The following is an 18,447-nucleotide window of genomic DNA, read 5'->3' as shown; positions in this document are numbered from 1 at the left end:
AGAGGAAAAGACACCACAGCTCCAAAGATTCCTCCACCATAGTGGGGACCAGGCTTGAACCTGACTGGAACAGAATACCTAATTTTTGTTTTGCAGAGGTCCAAGTTTAATTATGTTTACAGAGAGAGTTGTTCCTGGAGGTACCATGGAACAATGCAGTGAGATTATCCCAGGAATAAAAGCACTATTAGGGCTGTCGTCTATTCTCACCAAATGTGTATGCGTACGTGTGTGTATGTGTGTGTGTGTGTTTAAGGGAAAGAATCATGGCCTATTCACAGTGGCGCTAGCTTTCCACAGGATAGTCATTGTTTTGAAAATAGAAAACCTCAACAGCTCTGAAGCATATAATTACGTTTTCTTATTACCCAACAAGAATGTTCTCTGGAGTGCTGTTGTGAGATGACACACTTAAAAGTGACTTGGCGGAGGAAAAGGCATCCTGGGAGGAGAGTGGGAGGCTGGGAGCAGAGTAGCTTCTTTCTTTTCTTCTTCTTCTGGTCATTCTTGTCTCACAAACCTCAGAGATTTGTGGCTTTTCTTAATATTCTATGTAGTTTTTTTTTTTTTTTTTTTTTTGGTGGTAGATTCCCAGGCTTGCTCTGGTTATCAGTAATTTCAGAGTATTAGAGCAGATTCCACTGCCACTGAATCATATACAGACTCAAGGCCAGAGGATGACATCAGAAACATATGTGTTATTCTGAAGGCAGAATTTGGCTGGCGAGAAAATGAGAACAAGATCTCCTGAGGGAGAAAGCTTCCAGAGAAACCCAGAAAGGACCCCTGGAGGTGAGCTGTTTTATCTTTCACTCCAGGCAGAAAGTCATTTTCAAATATCCCCCTTAGATGGTTGATGTGCTGTTCTCAAACATTTCTGGGGAAAGCTCTTAAAGAAAGCTAAGTGCTTCTTCACAAACAAGGCAAAGCTGTATGCATGAGAGCTAAGAGCCACATGATATAACGCATAATTACCATGATTTTATAAACTTGGAATTTCCTAACCAAGCTTTATTCTCATTCAAAGCAGTATCTGTGAGCTTTTTCTTGACTAATCATGTTTCCCCACCCAAATGCCCACCCATGTAAAAAAAAAAGTATATTCCTAGATAGATGTTTTGTATAATCACATAATTACATTCACTAACTCTTCCAAATGCTTTTTAAATAATTAATTCATGGGGCAACTCTCAAATCACTATTAGTTGACATCATATTTGAGCTTGATGCAGACCTTGTGGTTTCCATAGTAACTAAGTCACTTTACAGTATAATAAACATGGAAGATCAGAGGGGGAAAAAAGAGAAATAATTTGAATGAAACGTAATGCAGGGTCTAAAGTAATAACAATTTACCTTGTGATACTAGAGGAATTTTATTAGCTTAATTCTTTTAAAAGATGAGTACAGGTGCTCTTGATGGTACTAGGTATAATTTGTGTCAGAGTTCTCACATTCTTTCAGAATCGAAAACTATCTTACTTACACAAAAAGTACACACACCTATGTCACATGCACACACATACTGAATATTTTTAGTTTTTTTTATACAACTAGTTTCACCATCTTAAATCAAATAACTAGTAGTAAGATAACATTCTGAAGGGTCTATCTCATTTTCTGTCTTATGTACATACAAATGCAGAGAAAATCTGAGCTCCAATTTGAATAAATAGCCTGATGACTTAGCAACACCATTCATTCATTCCTTTGCTTCTTTGTTAGAGGCATATTTATTGATCATCTCTTAGGACAGATAGGGTCCTTGCAACATAAATAGATTCATGAGTTGGTAGTCATGACACTTCAAAGTGCTGTGTGGCCAGTGTCTAAGGGACTTAGTGCAGAACCTTCCTGGTCTCTCACTTGATCTCCTGTGTGATCATTCACTTATATTTCCTCCAAATTCCAAGGTCTATGGGCAGCTCAGCCAGCAATCTGTGTCCATACCTAGTGGGCTTCAGTAGTCTTTTTTGTTGTGTGTTGGGTTATTGAGTCTTCTTCTTACCAATTCTCATGATTGGGGAGATTTGTATTGTTTTTTTTATTAGTGAGTTAATATTGATTTACAAAATTGTAGGGTAATAGAGGTATAATTTCATACAGTTTCCGTCACCCAATTTCTTTATTTTTCTTTTAAAATTAAAGGGCTCGTGACTTTACTCATTTTTATTTTTTTATTTATTCCCTTTTGTTGCCCTTGTTTTATTGTTGTGGTTATTGTTGTTGTCATTGTTGGATAGGAGAGAGAGAAATGGAGAGAGGAGGGGAAGACAGAGAGGGGGAGAGAAAGACAGACACCTACAGACCTGCTTCACCACTTGTGAAGCGACTCCCCTGCAGGTGGGGAGCCAGGGGGCTCGAACTGGCTTATGCTGGTCCTTGTGCTTCGCTCCATGTGCACTTAACCCGCTGCGCTACCGCCCAACTCCCAATCACCCAATTTCTGTGTTTCGTCCTCTTCACTGGAAACAGCAGTAGCTCTCCCAAGGTCATCGATATGCGCTGATTCTATAACTATCTATATCTGTGTATACATATTTCTCCATTCTCAGTGGTCTTACCTTGAGTTCCTTTCTAGTTAACTCCTACACCTATTGCTACTTCCAAGTGCCTTTCCTTTTTCCATCTTTTCTCTCAGAGAAGTGAAACCATGTCTGGTTTACTCTGGTATTTTCCAGATTTTCTTCCCTTTTCACTGAAGGTAAAAACAAGATTCTGGGCGGGGAGGTGGAGTACCTGGTTGATCGCATATATTACAATATGCAAGGACCAGGGTTCAAGTTCCAGTTCTCCAACTGCAGGGGGAAAGCTTTGCAAGTGGTGAAGCAGTATTGCAGGTGTCTCTCTCTGTCTATTTTCCCGTCCCCTCTTTATTTCTAACTCTCTCTATCCAATAAATAAATAAAGATAATACAAAAAAATTAAAATAAAATAAAACAAAAATAAGTTTCCCGGTGACAGATACTTTGGGTTCTGGTGTAAGGAGGGTACAGAGTCCTCTGGTTTACTTCCCTTATTCTTGACCCCTCTGGGAGTATGGACCAAAATTCTTTCTGGGGTAGTAGTTCTGGCTTCTGTAATTGCTTCTCCACTGGACATGGGCATTGACAGGTAGATCCATACCCCCCCCCCCGCCCCCAGCCTGTTTCTATCTTTCCTTAGTGGGGTAGGGCTCTGGAGAGATGATGTTCCAGGAATCATTGGTGAGGTCAACTGTCCAGGGAAGTCAAGATGCAATCATAGTAGCATCTGCAACTTGGTGGCTAAAATGCAGACTGTGGAAAGCAGGACAAAATGCTTTAAAAAATAGGAACCATATAGTAGGAATAAAGCAGATGAAAGTAGGAACCTTAGGGTGGGAGGAGACTAGAAAGTCTATTTTAGGAATGTTCTTAGGAGACTGTTTCAGTAATCTTTGCTTGAGCTTGATAGCTAACAGAGACTTGTATTCTTAATCTGACTTCTGCTATTCTGCTTAGATGAGTCCAACATAATCCTAGTACTTTGGCCTTCAAAGTGATGAGAACCAGGCTAGAGTTAGCTGTGAAGAAAGCATCTATATTTGTGATTCATCATTAAACAAGTACTGTCTTCCCATGGTGATGGAATTGTCTTTTGGTTTCAAAACTGAAATCACACAGTCCCAGGCTTGGAAGTTATGTTCAAACATCTCTTTAGAGTGAATTCTGACACCCTTTTCCAGTTATCCACAAAAAACTTGACTGTTTTTGAGATCTTTCTAAAATGATGACTCTTTTCAAGGACATGCTCTTGATAGAACTTAGAACTTAGTTTTGATTTTGCAATCTGTGAGGTAGGTATATCCAAAATACATCAAAGGCTTTACAACCAAATCTCTGGAAAGATGTCCTGGTAATTAAAGTCTCTTTGAAATGAGTTTTTGTCCCATGACAAATAATAGCCCTTGGAAATGTGATCTGTCTGAGTGCATGACTTGAAATGCATATGAAGGCAAGGGATATAAAACCACTTTTTTGAGCCTCCTCTCTCCCTTATTTGTGGGCTTAACTCTCCTCCTTCGCATTCAAGTCTATTCCTCTGCCTCCTCCACACCCAGGCTGTTTAAATTCTTCCTTCTATCTTGCATCTTCAATTACTTTGTTTTCTCTTTTTGCGCAAATCTTCCCAAACCTTAAGAAGCAAAAAGGAACAAATAAACCCATTCTGGCAGTCTTCTCTTTTTTACCTTGCATTTGAGATTTTGTCTCAACCGGAATTTTTTGTAGAGGCTCCAGTCACCTCCCAACTGTCAGATTCAGAGTCCTGTTTTCTGCCCTCCACTTGCATCTTGGCAGTGTTTGAGGTTCCTGAACACCCACCCCTTTTTTCCTAAACGTTCCTACTCTGGCTTCCAAATGATGTCTCCCTCTGATCCCCATCCCCACCTGCCGTATCATTAACTCATACTTATTATTTGCCCTCCTGAAGAAGTCAATAATTTCCAGGTCATAACCTACCCTTGGTAGAGAGATAAAGCATCGGGGCTGGGTGGTGGTGCACCTGGTTAAGTACTCACATCACAGTGTGCAAGGACCCAGGTTCAAGCCTCTGGTCCCCTCCTGCAAGGGGAAAGCTTCACGAGTGGGGAAATAATGCTGCAGATGTCTCTCTATTTTTTCCTTTCTCATTTTCTCTCTGTCTCTACCCAATAATAAATAAAATTTTAATTTTTTAAAAAAATATTTAAAGAATATTTAAAGATAGAGATAAAGCATCCTCTCCTTAGCTCCTGCTCCTCTGCGTTTTTCCAATGTGAAATGTTATCTCAAATGAAGTTGCCATTTTTATAGGTAAAATGATCAGATGATAGTGATTCATCTGGCTCACCATAATAACTTTTCAGATTTCTATTTCCACCCCTGATCTTCCTAAGTTTCAACAAGTATCTTGATAACCCACTGCATATTTCCAACAGAATCAGTACATCTCACATGGAACCATTTTATTTTATTTTATTTTATTTTATTTATTGTTATTATTTTTTACATGGAACAATTTTATCCATAGCGTCCAGAACCTCAGGTTTCTCAGCCTTGGTTTATGGGGTCACCACTTCCTCATTTTTCTTCTCTGAAAACATTTTGGAGTTGTTCTTTAACTCTTGCTCTTTTTATTATTATTTCTTTTTTTTTTAATTTTTATTTATAAAAAGGAAACATTGACTAAACCATAGGATAAGAGGGGTACAACTTCACACAATTCCCACCACCAGAACTCTGCATTCCATCTCCTCTCCTGATAGCTTTCCTATTCTTTATCCCTCTGGGAGTATGGACCCAAGGTTATTGTGGGATGCAGAAGGTGGAAGGTCTGGCTTCTGTAATTGCTTCCCCGCTGAACCTGGGCATTGGCAGGTCGATCCATACTCCCAGCCTGCCTCTCTCTCTCCCTAGTGGGGAAGGGCTCTGGGGAATCGGAACTCCAGGACACATTGGTGGGGTTGTCTGTCCAGGGAAGTCTGGTCGGCATCATGCTAGCACCTTTATTATTATTTCTATAACCAGTCAGTTACAAAAGTAGAGAGTTCCAGTTTATAAATATCAAGACAAGACCGATTTATGCTAGACCAGATATCACTTTTTTTTTCCCAATCGGGGTATTAAAATCACTTCATCTATGAAAACTTTGATGCTACTTGCACAGAATTCTTAAACCTTTCCAAAAAGCAAACCCAACCAAAAGCAACCTAGTTCCAGCCTCCAGTGATAGAACTCAGCTCCTGTCACTTGAACCCTCAATTTCACCAGCCATTCTTATGGAATGGCTTGTTGTTTTCCAAAATGTCAGGCTGTTTCAAAACCTAGTGTATTCTTCAGTTTGAAAAACTAGAGACTCCTACTCAGCCTCTGAGAATTAGCTTCAAAGCAGCCTCTCATAACAAGCTTTCCCCGGTCAAACACTTCCAATCAAACAGGTCTTCAATTTTCATATGCCTTACCCATAATTCTCTTGCATTACTCTATGGGTCACTTGGTATATTCATTTATTTATATATTACCAACACTAATAGGTTATAAACTCAGTATATGTCTGTTTCTCTTATTGCGCATCCTGCAAACTTAATAAGCAGCTTTCAAATGATTATATGAGATCATTGAAAAAGACTTGGACCAAGACCCAAATTCTAGGTTAAGATATATTAAGGAGTTAGGTTGAGAGTTATGTGTTGTACATGAACTCATACTGCTGACCTAAGAATTTATCTACTCTGTTTTCACTAATTGCAAAATAAGAAAGGAAATACCCACTATGTTGACATTTGATTAATAAAACAATAACAATAAATTGGCTTACTAAAACAAAGCTACAAACGTGAATGGCCACCTTGCCATGAAATCCCATGTGTGTTTTTTCAGTGGCATTGCATCATGTAAGAAACATACATGTCACCACACCTTTATTTCAATTTTTTAGGGTGTAGCCATTTTTTTCTTTAGTTAAAGAGATTTCCATAGGGCTCCCTCCTGGGATTCCACAGGAGGTCACAACTAGAGATGGTACACATCACTCAACCTTTTATTTAGTGTTCCTTGACAAAATAGACATACTCTTGACACAGGGCTCCAGTCTAATTTTGATAGAAAAAATAGGGGCCCGTAGTTGTCAGTGTATTGGTCTTTGTGGTGCCAGCTCTTAGCAACACCACTGCAACCTGAACAGAAAAGAGAAGAACCCTTGTTCATGCCCACATCCCAGAATCAGTATAGAGAATTGGACCTGTGACTGTCTTTGCTCACACATGGTGACCTACTGATAGCCTGACATGCGTACCCTCAGGTCGGTTATCTTCCAAACACACTGGCTGTCATTACCTGCTGCATGTGAGGCAGGTATCAAATATTGTGTTCTCCTGAAAAATACATGTTCTTTTCTAGATGTTTGTTCTCTCTCTCTCTCTCTCTGTCTCTCTCTCTCCACCTACAATACCACTTCAGAGACCCCTATCCTTTTTGATGGATTTAATCCTTAATCAGGACAAGTTTAATCATGACTCCTACAAAGCCATCTCTTATCCATCCCTTTCCTATCCCATGTTGGGTTAGATGCTATTCTGCAGCACTGTCATGCATGGCTATGGGGGTTCTCACTGCAAAATGCTACTCAGTTTCTTCTTTTCTTTTTGTCCAAGTTATACTGTGTAGCATGTGCTTGGGGTGGTGTGGGGTGGTGTGAAGATAGAATTGTTACTTACTTTACAAAGAGGCAGGTTCATAATGGCCTATGTATATTCTTATCACTGTTGTGGCCACAGTGTACTATTAATGTTTATCTGTTTCCCACACTAGGCCCTGGGAGGGCTAGCTCCTATACTTGGCATAGTGTTTGTTTGACTCTGAGGAACTGTCCAAAGATATATTAGAGTTTGCCAATTATTAAGAAGTAGATTACTATTCTGGGGATGTTAGATGCCTTAGGTCATTAATTTTACACAACAATCCTCTGAGTAGGAGGTATGAATTTAGCCAATTTATAGAAAAATGAACTGAAGCACTGAGTGATCAAAAAAAGTTGCCTATTTTCACACAGCTGGTTAAGTGTGGAACCAGAGTTGGCTCCCATACACTTATCTTCATAGCCACTGCACCACACTCTTTTCTTTTCTTTTTCTTTCTCTTTTTTCCTTTTCTTTTTCTTTATATTTATTTATTGGACAGAGACAGCCAGAAATCAAGAGAGAAGGGGGTGATAAAGAGAGAGACAGAGAGACACCTGCAGCCCTGCTTCACCACATGTGAAGCTTTCCCCCTGCAGGTGGGGACTGGAGGCTTGAACCTAGGTTCTTGTGCACTGTAACATGTGCGCTCAACCAGGTGTGCCACCACCTGGATCCTCCCACTCTTTTCCCTCTTTTTTCTATTCTTTCTTTCTTTCTTTCTTTCTTTTTTTTTTTTTTAAGAGAATACATTTCTTGTTTGGAAAACTTCTTAATTTTTTAAATTAAATTTAATTTAATTTTTATTTGTAAAATGGAAACACTGACAAAACCATAGATAAGTGGGGTTCAGTTCCCACCAACAGAACTCCATCCCCTTTCCTTATAGCTTCCCTATTCTTTATCCCTCTAGGAGCATGAACCCAAGGTCATTATGGGGTGCAGAAGGTGGAAGGTCTGGCTTCTGGTAATTGCTTCCTGGCTGAATGTAGGTATTGACAGGTCGATCCATACTCCCATCCTGTCTTATTTATTTATTTTTTTTGCAGAGAGAAATTGAGAGGAAAGCGGGGGGAGGTAAAGGGAGAGAGAGAAAGAGATAGATAGATAGACATAGAGAGATAGAGAGAGAGAGAGAGAGAGAGAGAGCTGCAACACTGTTCACCATTTGTGAAGCTTCCTCCTTGTAGGTGAAGACTGGGGACTTGAACCTGAGTCATTGTGCACTGTAATGTGTGCACTTTACCAGATGTGATACCATCTGGCTCCTCCACATTATTTCTTGATGAATGAAAATGGTTAGGACTCTACTTCCTTGTGTTTCACCTCCTTGAGGGAAAAAAAAAACAACAAAAACATTAGGGCAGTCCTTTCCCAGGCCTTTTTGTCTCCCTTATAAGATGCAATAGCCCTTGCCCTGAGACTTGGCTGCAATAGAGTAGGCTCCTGGATTCCTTTTCTAGAAAGTTTCAGGGAGATTTCATATACAGGAAATGAGCTGGAAAGCCAGGTCTTCTAGGCAGAGGTGTGTAGGCTCGAAGATTTGTAAAAGGAGGCAGGACATGTATTGTGTAAGAAAGAAAGGAAAGGGAGGGGACAGAGAACTCATGGTGGAAAAAAAAGGATGAAGGCTGAAACCATTAGTCACTGAGAACAAGTGAGCATGAAAGGATCACCTTGAAGAGGGAAGAAGGGGATTGGCTGGATAATATCAGGCAGGGAACAGCATTGTGGGCTTCTGTGGGGACACAGGGTATGGGAGAGTGAAGTCTATGTCTTTGTCAGATTGGTGGGGCACCTTTCCTCCAACAGCTCTGTTGATGAATGGATAGAACATGATAATATTTTTTTTCAGGTTCAGGGAAGGACATAGCTTTAAGTCTTCTTTGTCTGTAATTTTTTTGTTATCTTTATTAATTTATTGGATATAAGCAGCCAGATATCAAGAGGGTTTGGGGAGATAGAGAAGGAGAGAAACAGACATACCTTACAGCCCTGCTTCACCACTTGCAAAGCTTTCCCCCTGCAGGTGGGTACCAGGGGCTCGAACCTGGGTCCTTGTGCACTGTGGCATGTGCTCAACCAGGTGCACCAACACCTGACCCCCCCCATTCTTCTCCTCTTCCTCCCCTTCTCCTTCTTCTCCCTCTCCTTTCCTTCTCCTTCTCCTCCTCTTTTTTGTATTTTTTTTTCCCTCTCTCCCTCTCTATTTGTCTCAGTTTCTAGCAGGAAAACAATTAGCTACTGGGAGTCACCATACAAGCACCATGCCCTAACAATAACCTGATGGAAAAAAAAAAGAGAAGACTAGAGACTGGGTAGCACCATACCTTGTTAAGTACACATATCAGCAAGCACAAGGACTCGGTTTCAAGCCTCCACTCCCCACCTGCAGGGGGAAAGCTTCGTGAGTGGTGAAGCAGGGCTGCAGGTGTCTATTTTTCTCTGCCCCTCTCTATTTCCCTCCCCCTCTCAATTTCTGTCTCTCCTGTTAAAATAAAAATAGAACAAAAAGGGGAAAAATGGCCATTGGGTGCCATAGTGCAATGATAACTCTGGTGGGGGGAAAAAATGACACTTTTCCTTCTAGCCTTCCCCATACGTTAGGAGACCTGCTGCTGGGTTTTGTTTGCTTCTTGAAACTGAAGACAAGGACTTCAGGGAGGAAAGGAACTATCTGGTCTTCCTCCAGCTGAATGACTGGAAGTCCTATGCAAGGAGCCAGTTTGAGAGTGCAAATACAGATGCAGTTGAGTGTTGGATAGTATGCCAGCTCCCCCTGGCTTCTGCTTAACCATATGCCTATATAGGGATAGATTTAATCCCATTCAAAGCTTTGGTCTATTTACATAAATCACTTTTACATTTACATAAAGCACTCCAGGGCATTGGTGGTTCAGTGATAGGATTCTCGCCTGCTCTGCCCCCTCCTTGTCACACTCTGATTTTCACCAGTCACTTTTCTCTCCACCCTCTCTATGTCACATCCTGTTTCCACCCTACTTGGCAAGTATATATAAAGACAGCATTGTGAGTTTTAGAGTACTTGAGTTTAGCTTATCTCGGCTTAGATTGTGTTGCGTCCTGCATGAATAAAGAGATACTGCCTACAGCTCAACCATGAGTCCCTGGTCGTCTGTTACCCGCCCGTGAAGCCAGCCCGGCGAAAACAACATAACCCGTCGAAAACAACAGTTGAGTGTGTATGTGTGTGTGTGTGTAAATAGACCTCCAATGCTCCTGAATATGACTGTTTTTAATGAGAGTGTGGTGACAGTGTTTTAAACATCTTCCAGGTGAGAGATACTAAGGATGCAGAATTCCTAGAGAAAGAGCTATCTCCCTTCCCCAAGAAATTGCCCTCAGGGACCTGTGTTACTCAGGCAGTTGAGGAGAACCAAGAGTTAGTCCAGGATGGAGGCTGACCCCAGAGCTTCTCCATGGCTTGAAGCTCTACTCTGAGTAGGGCCTGCCAGTAGGTGAGGGCATGCCGGAGATTGATGTGTTTCCAGAAAGGGTGATATAGGGTTGAGATACGGTGTAAGAGTTAAGACTCTAGGTAGTATGGGCTAAGCATGCTTTGAGAAAGGCAGGAAGTGACATCAGAAAGGCTCAGGACATGATGGGACTTGGTGGACTAACATTTAGGAAAGAAAAGTCTGAGCCACATTCTCACTGATGCTTTAGATCTTTCAATGCTCTTCTGTGTATTCAACCATCCTCAGCTTTTCCTGAGCCAAAGAATCCTTGTTAGCTGTGGAATGAGAATGAGACTTGAGAGAAGGCGTCTGAGTGACTGGAGGCTGAAGTGAGCAGCTTCAAATAGCAAAACGCCTGGCAGTGGGTGTCTGTCTGCGCAGGCAGGAGTGAGGGATCCCAACTCTCCCTCCTGCACTGACTCAGCCTGTGGCCTGTGTGTCACAGCCTATGGGGGACTTGGTTTCTGAAACTTTGACACAACGATAATGATACTTGCGACTTTGTGAAGGGCTGTTAATTAAAGCTTGCCAAATGCGTGGTCATGCAGGGATGAAAGGGGTTAAAAAAAAACAAGACAAAACCATGTGTAGCTGTGACACTTGACAGGAAACATGCCATCTGGGTGGTGATTGGGGTTGAAGTTGTCAAGTGAAATTCATCTCAGAGCATAGGCTCATTTTAGAACATGTATCAGAGCCATGCTGGTCCTCAAGCTAAAGTCAGGAGGGAAAAATATGGATCCACATGTGGGCTGTGAGTTTACAGGTGAATGCTTTTACAGATTTAGGTGGTCTTGCCTCTGGGACTTCACTGGGGCTTCATGCCTGTGGGATTCTACCTTTCCTGATAGATTTTTTTCCCCCTCTCAAATACAGACAGACACAGAGAAGAAATAGAGATAGAGACAGAAAGAGAGGAGGGAAGAGAGACACCATGCAGCATTGGCAATTCATACCCAGGTCCTCATGCACAGTAAGCCCTGCCAGGTGAGCCATCTCCTGGCTTTCTTCCCTATAGTTTTGTTTTATTTAAAATAATTTTTGTTATTATCTTCATTTATTTGACAGAGACAGAAATTGAGAGGGAAGGGGGAGGGGGGGAGACAGAGAGACACCTGCAGCCTTGCTTCACCACTCACAAAGCTTTCCCCCTGCAGGTAGGGACCAGGGACTCAGACCTGGGTCCCTGTGCATTGTCACATGTGCACTCAACCAGGGGTGCACTCACCACTGGGCCCCTCTTTCCTATAATTTTTTAAACAATGAAGCAAAAAAACCCGATTCTTTATTATTATTATTGATGTTGTTTTGTTACAATTTTATTGCCACCAGGGATATTTCTGGGGCTTAGTGCTGGCACTATGAATCCATTGCTTCTGGTGGCCATTTCTTTTCTTTCTATTTTGATTTGATAGGATAGAGAGAAATCGAGAGGGGAGAAGAGAGAGAGGGAGTGAGTGAGAAAGATAGACACCTGCAGACCCACTTTACTGCTCAGGAAGTGTTCTTCAGGGGGCGGACCTCACACTTGCAGCCTTGTGCTTGGTTACTTACGTGCTCAGCCAGGTGTGCCACTGCTTAGCCCCAAGAACTGATTCTTCAGTCTCACAATGTCTCAAGTTTTCCTTCAGAGGCTTTGTTCCACTACCAGTTAAATAAACCCCACCAGAGATCTTGCTAACACAAAACACACCCCAGGTGAGTATAGCTTGAACAGTCGGGGCGGGGGAGGAGCAGACCCAGGTACTTTTCTACTTCCCAGGACTGACCATTCTTCAGACGCTAGAAACTGTGAACATGGTTACTCAAGCTCTCAAAGGTTTGCTGCCAAGACCATTTCCTTCTGCCCTCTGCCCTCATTCTGGCAGGGCTGGGACTTCGGAGTACTCTTCTCTCCTTGGTTTCACCTGGACAGGCTCAGTTCCAAGAACAGCTGCTGCTGAATTTGTCGGAGCCAATGCCATACTGCTGTCTAATTTCTGGGAAATGAAAATTTCCTGGAGAAACTCAAATGCCTTTGGGATCACCAAAGAGAGCTACACACATCACTTCACTGTGTTCTTGGAGGCTTCAGCAGCAGTGTGTGTGTGATGGATCCGCTTACTTCTGTGCCTTGAGGTATTTTGTAATTTGGTCATTCAAGAAAAAAAAAATAGTGGGTTGGGAGGATAGCATAATGGTTATGCAAAAAAGACTTTAATGCCTGAGGCTCTGAGGTCCCAAGTTCAATCCCAGCACCATCATAAGTCAAGGCTGAGCAGTGCTCTGATGAAAGAGAGAGAGAGACAGAGAGAAAGGAAGGAAGGAACAAAAAGAAAGGAAGAAAGAAAGAAAGAAAGAGAAAGAAAGAAAGAAAGAAAGAAAGAAAGAAAGAAAGAAAGAGAGAAGGGACCAGGTGGTGGCACACCTGGTTGAGTGAACACACTACAATCCACAAGGACCCAGTCCAAATGCTGGTGCCCACCTGCAGGGGGAAAGCTCCATGAGTGGTGAAGCAGTGCTGCAGGTGTCTGTTTCTTTCTCACTCTCTATCTCTCCCTCCTTTCTCAATTTCTCTCTGTCTCTATCCAATAATAAAAATAAATAAGCTACTTTCTCTTAAAAAGAGAGAGAGGAAGGAAGGAAAGAAGGCAGGCAGGCAGGCAGGCAGGCAGGCAGGGAGGAAGGAAGGAAGGAAGGAAGGAAGGAAGGAAGGAAGGAAGGAAGGAAGGAAGGGAAAAGTAAGAAGAGAAAAATATCAAAACTGCAAAGTTGTGATCAGGAAACTCATGTGTTTGTTTAGGGTTATGCTGGGTACTTTGCCTAGCATGTTCCAGGGCTGGGATACAGACGCGAAGAAACTAGACAGATTTCTACACTTGATGATATCATTCTAGTAGGGAGAGTCCCATAGCGGTAGTGTTTTTTTTTTTCTTTCTTTCTTTTTTTTTTTTTTTTTGAGATCTTTTGTTTGCTTAGTTTAAAAGATGAAAAGGCAATATTGGAAATGCAGTTAAACAGTTAATCTTTTACTAAACTGCATGGATCTTCTACTTACCTGTGGATTTATTTAGCCCTTCCTCTTCCTCTTCCTCTACCTTTTCCTAAGAATAAAGACCTTTTTTTGTTTTTTCCACCAGAGTTGTTAATGGGGTTTGTTGAACGCATGACTAATCTGACATTCCTGGCAACCTTTTTTTTTTTCCTTTGTCCCTTTTTCTAATTGTCGTTTTTTGACAGAGACAGAGAAGGTGGGTTGGTGGCTGGAATCTAGGCTCTTGCACGTGGTGATGTCTGCTAGGATGAAGACAGCTGTGGTGATCGAGTTATGACTTTCTTAGCAACATTTTCTTTTCTCTCTTTTTCTGAGATTTTTAAAAATATTTTTTAATATTTTCATTTCTTTATTACTGGATAGAGACAGAGAGAAACTGAGAGGGGGAGATAGACAGGTAGAGATTTAGAGAGACACTGCAGCCCTGCTTCACCACTCGTGCAGCTTTCCCTCTACAGGTGGGGACCGGCGGCTTGAACCTGGGTCCTTGCACGTTGTGATGTGTGTGCTCAACCAGGTGCTCCACCATCTGGCCCCACATTTTCTTTTCTCTAACGTACTCTATTTTAAGACTATAGGATGTAACACCCATAGCATACAGAATATGTGTCATGTCAGCTGGTTGTTGATGTGATTGTGAAACTTCCTGTCAAGAGGAAATAATAGTTGAGTTTGGGGCAGTCAAAAGTTGTCTTTAGATTTAAATTGTTTGGAGGTCAACACCTCTAACCCCTGTGTTTTGCAATGGCCAGCTGCACGCAACAGTTGGTATAGCACAGCTGTTACGCAGCACAACAGACACCCATGTTCCCTACTTGGCTGACATTTACCCTTCGTTCTCTGGATTGTGTCAAGGTCTAGAGGTTGTGGTAGTTGAGAGGGAATGGGGGCTTCATAATGGTGGTGCTAGGGAATTGGTTATCTTCTTTCTTCTCCTTCTCCTCCTCCTCCTCCTCCTCCTCCTCCTCCTTCCCCTTTCCCTTTCCCTTCCCCTTCCCTTCTTCTTCCCCTTCCCCTCCCTCTCCCTCTTCTTCTCCTTCTTCTCCTTCTTCTCCTTCTCCTTCTCCTTCTCCTTCTCCTTCTCCTTCTCCTTCTCCTTCTCCTTCTCCTTCTCCTTCTTCTTCTTCTTCTTCTTCTTCTTCTTCTTCTTCTTCTTCTTCTTCTTGCCTCTAGGTTTATTGCTGGGATTTGGTGCCAGCACTTTGAATCTACTGCTCCCAGTGGCCGTTTCTTCCATTTTATTGGATAGGACAGAAAGAAATTGAGAAGGGAATGGGAGTTAGAAAGAGGGAGTGAAAGAGACACCTGAAGGCCTATTTCACCATCTGTGAAGTGTCCCCCCTGCAGGTGTGGAGTAGGGGCTCAAACACAGATCCTTGTGTGAGTTCTTGGGCTTAGTACTATGTGCACTTAACAGGGAATTGATTATTTTCCAGGCTCTAATTGTGAGTCAGAACCACATGAATAGCAATCCCACCCTTGCAAGAATCTAGGAAAAATATAGGCCCTTATGAAGGCTCAGTCAACTCAATGATAAAAGCACCCAAGAGTCAACAGAGAAAACAATGTTAATTGAGAAACATGACTCTAAATCATCACTCCCCATGACTGAGTCTCTGCTACCGTTTGACTTTGAAAACAAGGTGATTCGGAACGTTGTCATAAGTGGCAGCCAGGTGGAGCAGAGTTGTAAGGGGGCACCCAACCCGGGTGGTAAAAGATGGCCTTTACAACAAATAATGCAAATATTGCTGGAATAGGCTTTGATGTGGTGATGCTTCCTTCTGCATCTGACCTTGCCTGGTCAGTTTTTGGTTTACACAGGAGTTGGCCAAGGAGGAAACCACTCCCTTTTGGTAGGTAGACTGGAAACACTGCTGGCAAGGATCACCTGCAGAACACTCCTAGTTGTGGTTGCCAGGGTGCTACCACATCACTGGTTCTTCAGGTTCCTAACTTGTCATCATGGCTGGCAACATCCCCTGGTTTTTATTGAAGGTCTAATTGGAGAGAGTCTAATACCTAAAGGGCTTTGTGGGTTGACAACCTTGAACATGGTGGCAGAAAGAAATCCAACAGAGGTGGCTTGTTCCCTGTAACTTCTCTGCACCTTCACAGGTGGAGGTGGTGAGAAGTATTTCTACTCTGGGATGTAGAACAACCCAAAGGATGGCTGGAAGAATTAGAGGCTTCCAGGCAGAGTGGGTCCACCCATTTACACAGAAACAGAACACAATCTGATCAGATTTGCTAACCTTTTTTCTTTTTCTTTTCTTTCTTTTTTTGAAGGGGGACTTGGGGATGAATCACAAGAAGGTTAATCACTCACACCTCTTCCAAGGTCTGAGGACCCTTGCTGGACACCCACTTTTCTACTACATGCTCAGTGGTAAGCAGAGGATTCCAGACTTGCTGGAAATGTTATGCTGTGATAGAGTGATGGGAGAGAAATTATAAATTTATTAAGAGGTTAGGTTAGAACAGGAGTGTGGAAGTTGGTGCTTTCCCCCTCTAGATAGAAATGCCACCAGGCTCTTGAGTCAGATTGGCTTAAATAGGGGTTTGATTCCTTTGAACTCTTTCTCCCTCATTTACCAACATGAACATATACAGATAACAGAGGATGTGAAAAAGTGTATCTGGAACCTGAGATACCTTGTTTTCCTGGTTTTGCATGTTTTGCAAATGTGGCTATCTGCTAGTCCCTTTACTTGGAGTTTGGAGGACTCTGGAAAACAAGTTGTTTATAGGATAAATTTTCAGGATTATTATTTTCACCTGGGGTGATCTGTTCCCTCCTCCTCCTCCCAGATCCTAGGCGCTATTGGTGCCATTGACATCTGGCTTTAGTGAGAGGAAGGTACAGGTGCAGGTGGTCAGACTCCTTAAAGGTCCATACACTTAATGCTGACTGTTAAATGTCAGTAAAAATTTTCTTCCATGTATTTAATAACATGACCTTTCCATGTTCCCCATCTCTCTAGCTAACCTGCCTCACCCCCTATATAAAATTATAAGCTCACCTCACCCAAGCATTTCCTACTCTACTTACCTGAATAATAATAACAATAGTAGTAGTAGTAATAATAATATTATTATTTTGGCCACCAGAGTTATCACTAAGTTCAGAGCCTACACAATGCTACCATCCCAGTGATAGGATTTTTTTTCTTCCTTCCTTCCTTCTTTTTTATTTATTTATAAAAACAAAACATTGACTAAACCATCGGTTATGAGGAGTACAACTCCACACAATTCCTACCACCCTCCCTTCTCTAGCCTATCAAAGAAAAAGAAGAGAGAGGGAAAGAAAAATGGTCAGCAGGAGTGGTGAATTTGTTGTGTTGGTACCAAGCCCCAGTGATAACTCTGGTGACAACTTAAAAAAGGACTCCAGATTCATCCTCCTCCCCTTTTATGGGGGGTGGGTTCTCTGCAGTCTACTGAATGCTCTTGAAGCCAGGACCCTTTCGTGCTGTCAAGACGTTGCTCTAATATAACCCTCACTCCTGATAAGCTTGAAATTCCATTGGCTTCCCAGGGTATTCCCACAGTCAATCTCCTCTATTGGAACTCATTCCAATGGGTCATTATTCCTCAAATCGAGATTAAACCATGCGGATAGCTACTTTTATCATTATATGCACTGCTTCTCTTGAAGAGTATCTCAGGTCAGAGGGCAAAGGAATAATAACACGGAGTATATTTGAAGTGACATTCGTCTCCAACGTGATTATTATTAGCTATCAGTGTGATCACTGGGGCTCAGTGCCTATGTGATTAACCCAGTGCTACCCGTGACCTTTTCTGTTCTTTCTTTTGCTGAGAGAGATAAAGAGAGAAGCAGGAGACACACCTGTAGCACCACTTCACTACACATGAAGCTCCCCTCCCCCCAAACTCCCACAGATGGGGACCTGGGACTTGAACCCCTGTCCAAGTAAATGGTAATGTTTGCCCTACCAGGAATACCACAGCTTGACCCCTCCCCTCTCACTTCTTTAGTCTTCAGATGGTCTAAATTTCTGTGGTATTTCTATTTGAAAATTTAAAAATAACAATTGTATTTGAACCTCCAACCGAATTTGCATGTATCTATTTTATAATCTCACATTGGATGGCGGGTGGTGGCGGTGGTACACCTGACTTAAGTGCACATAGTACTAACTGCAAGGACCTACACAAAGATCCGGGTTCAAGCCCCCAGCTCTCCATCTGCAGGGGGGGGGGGAGCTTTCCTGGCAACGAAGCAGGTCTGCAGGTGTCTTTCTCTCTCCCTCTCTTATCTCCCCCCCTCAATTTCTCTGTCTTAGCCAATAAAATTGGAAAAAATGGCCTCCAGGAGCAGTGGATTTATAGTGCAGGCGCTGAGCCCCAGCGGTAACCCTGGAGGCAAATCATCATCATCATCTTCTTCATCTCACATTACAAGGAAAAAAAAAATTCAAAGACATTCTCTATGGCCCTTAAGTACTGAAATGTGAATTACTACCTGGAAGTTAAGATATCTTAACTGAATAAAGGTGGCCATTAAGGAAGAAACCTTTTAATTATCATTCTCTGTTGTATTTGCTTGAATCCGGGCCCTTCCTTCAGGGTCTTATTTCACTTTGCATTTATGGTGTCAGTAAGGTTGAAGAACTATCTAAAAATAGCATCTATTGCCGAGTCTAAGATCATCGACCCTGCTAGTCCTGAGGCCAACTTCTTTTCTCACTCCCAGTTGAACCTCAAAAAAGCCACTTTCATGTGGCTTT

At 42.2% G+C, this 18,447-nt stretch overlaps 1 long non-coding RNA gene across 1 annotated transcript; it reads left to right on the top strand.

The window, feature by feature from the left end:
* The first annotated feature begins 264 nt into the window (after nucleotides 1-264).
* Nucleotides 265-16,851, top strand: LOC132538326 (uncharacterized). Its single transcript, XR_009549723.1, has 3 exons — nucleotides 265-792; nucleotides 12,572-12,774; nucleotides 15,980-16,851. It is a non-coding gene; the product is annotated as an uncharacterized LOC132538326 (long non-coding RNA).
* Nucleotides 16,852-18,447: the final 1,596 nt, after the last annotated feature.

This window comes from Erinaceus europaeus, chromosome 4 (genome assembly GCF_950295315.1).
Source record: "Erinaceus europaeus chromosome 4, mEriEur2.1, whole genome shotgun sequence".
Taxonomy (NCBI): Eukaryota; Metazoa; Chordata; class Mammalia; order Eulipotyphla; family Erinaceidae; genus Erinaceus; species Erinaceus europaeus.
This window is presented reverse-complemented; position numbering and strand designations above follow the sequence as displayed.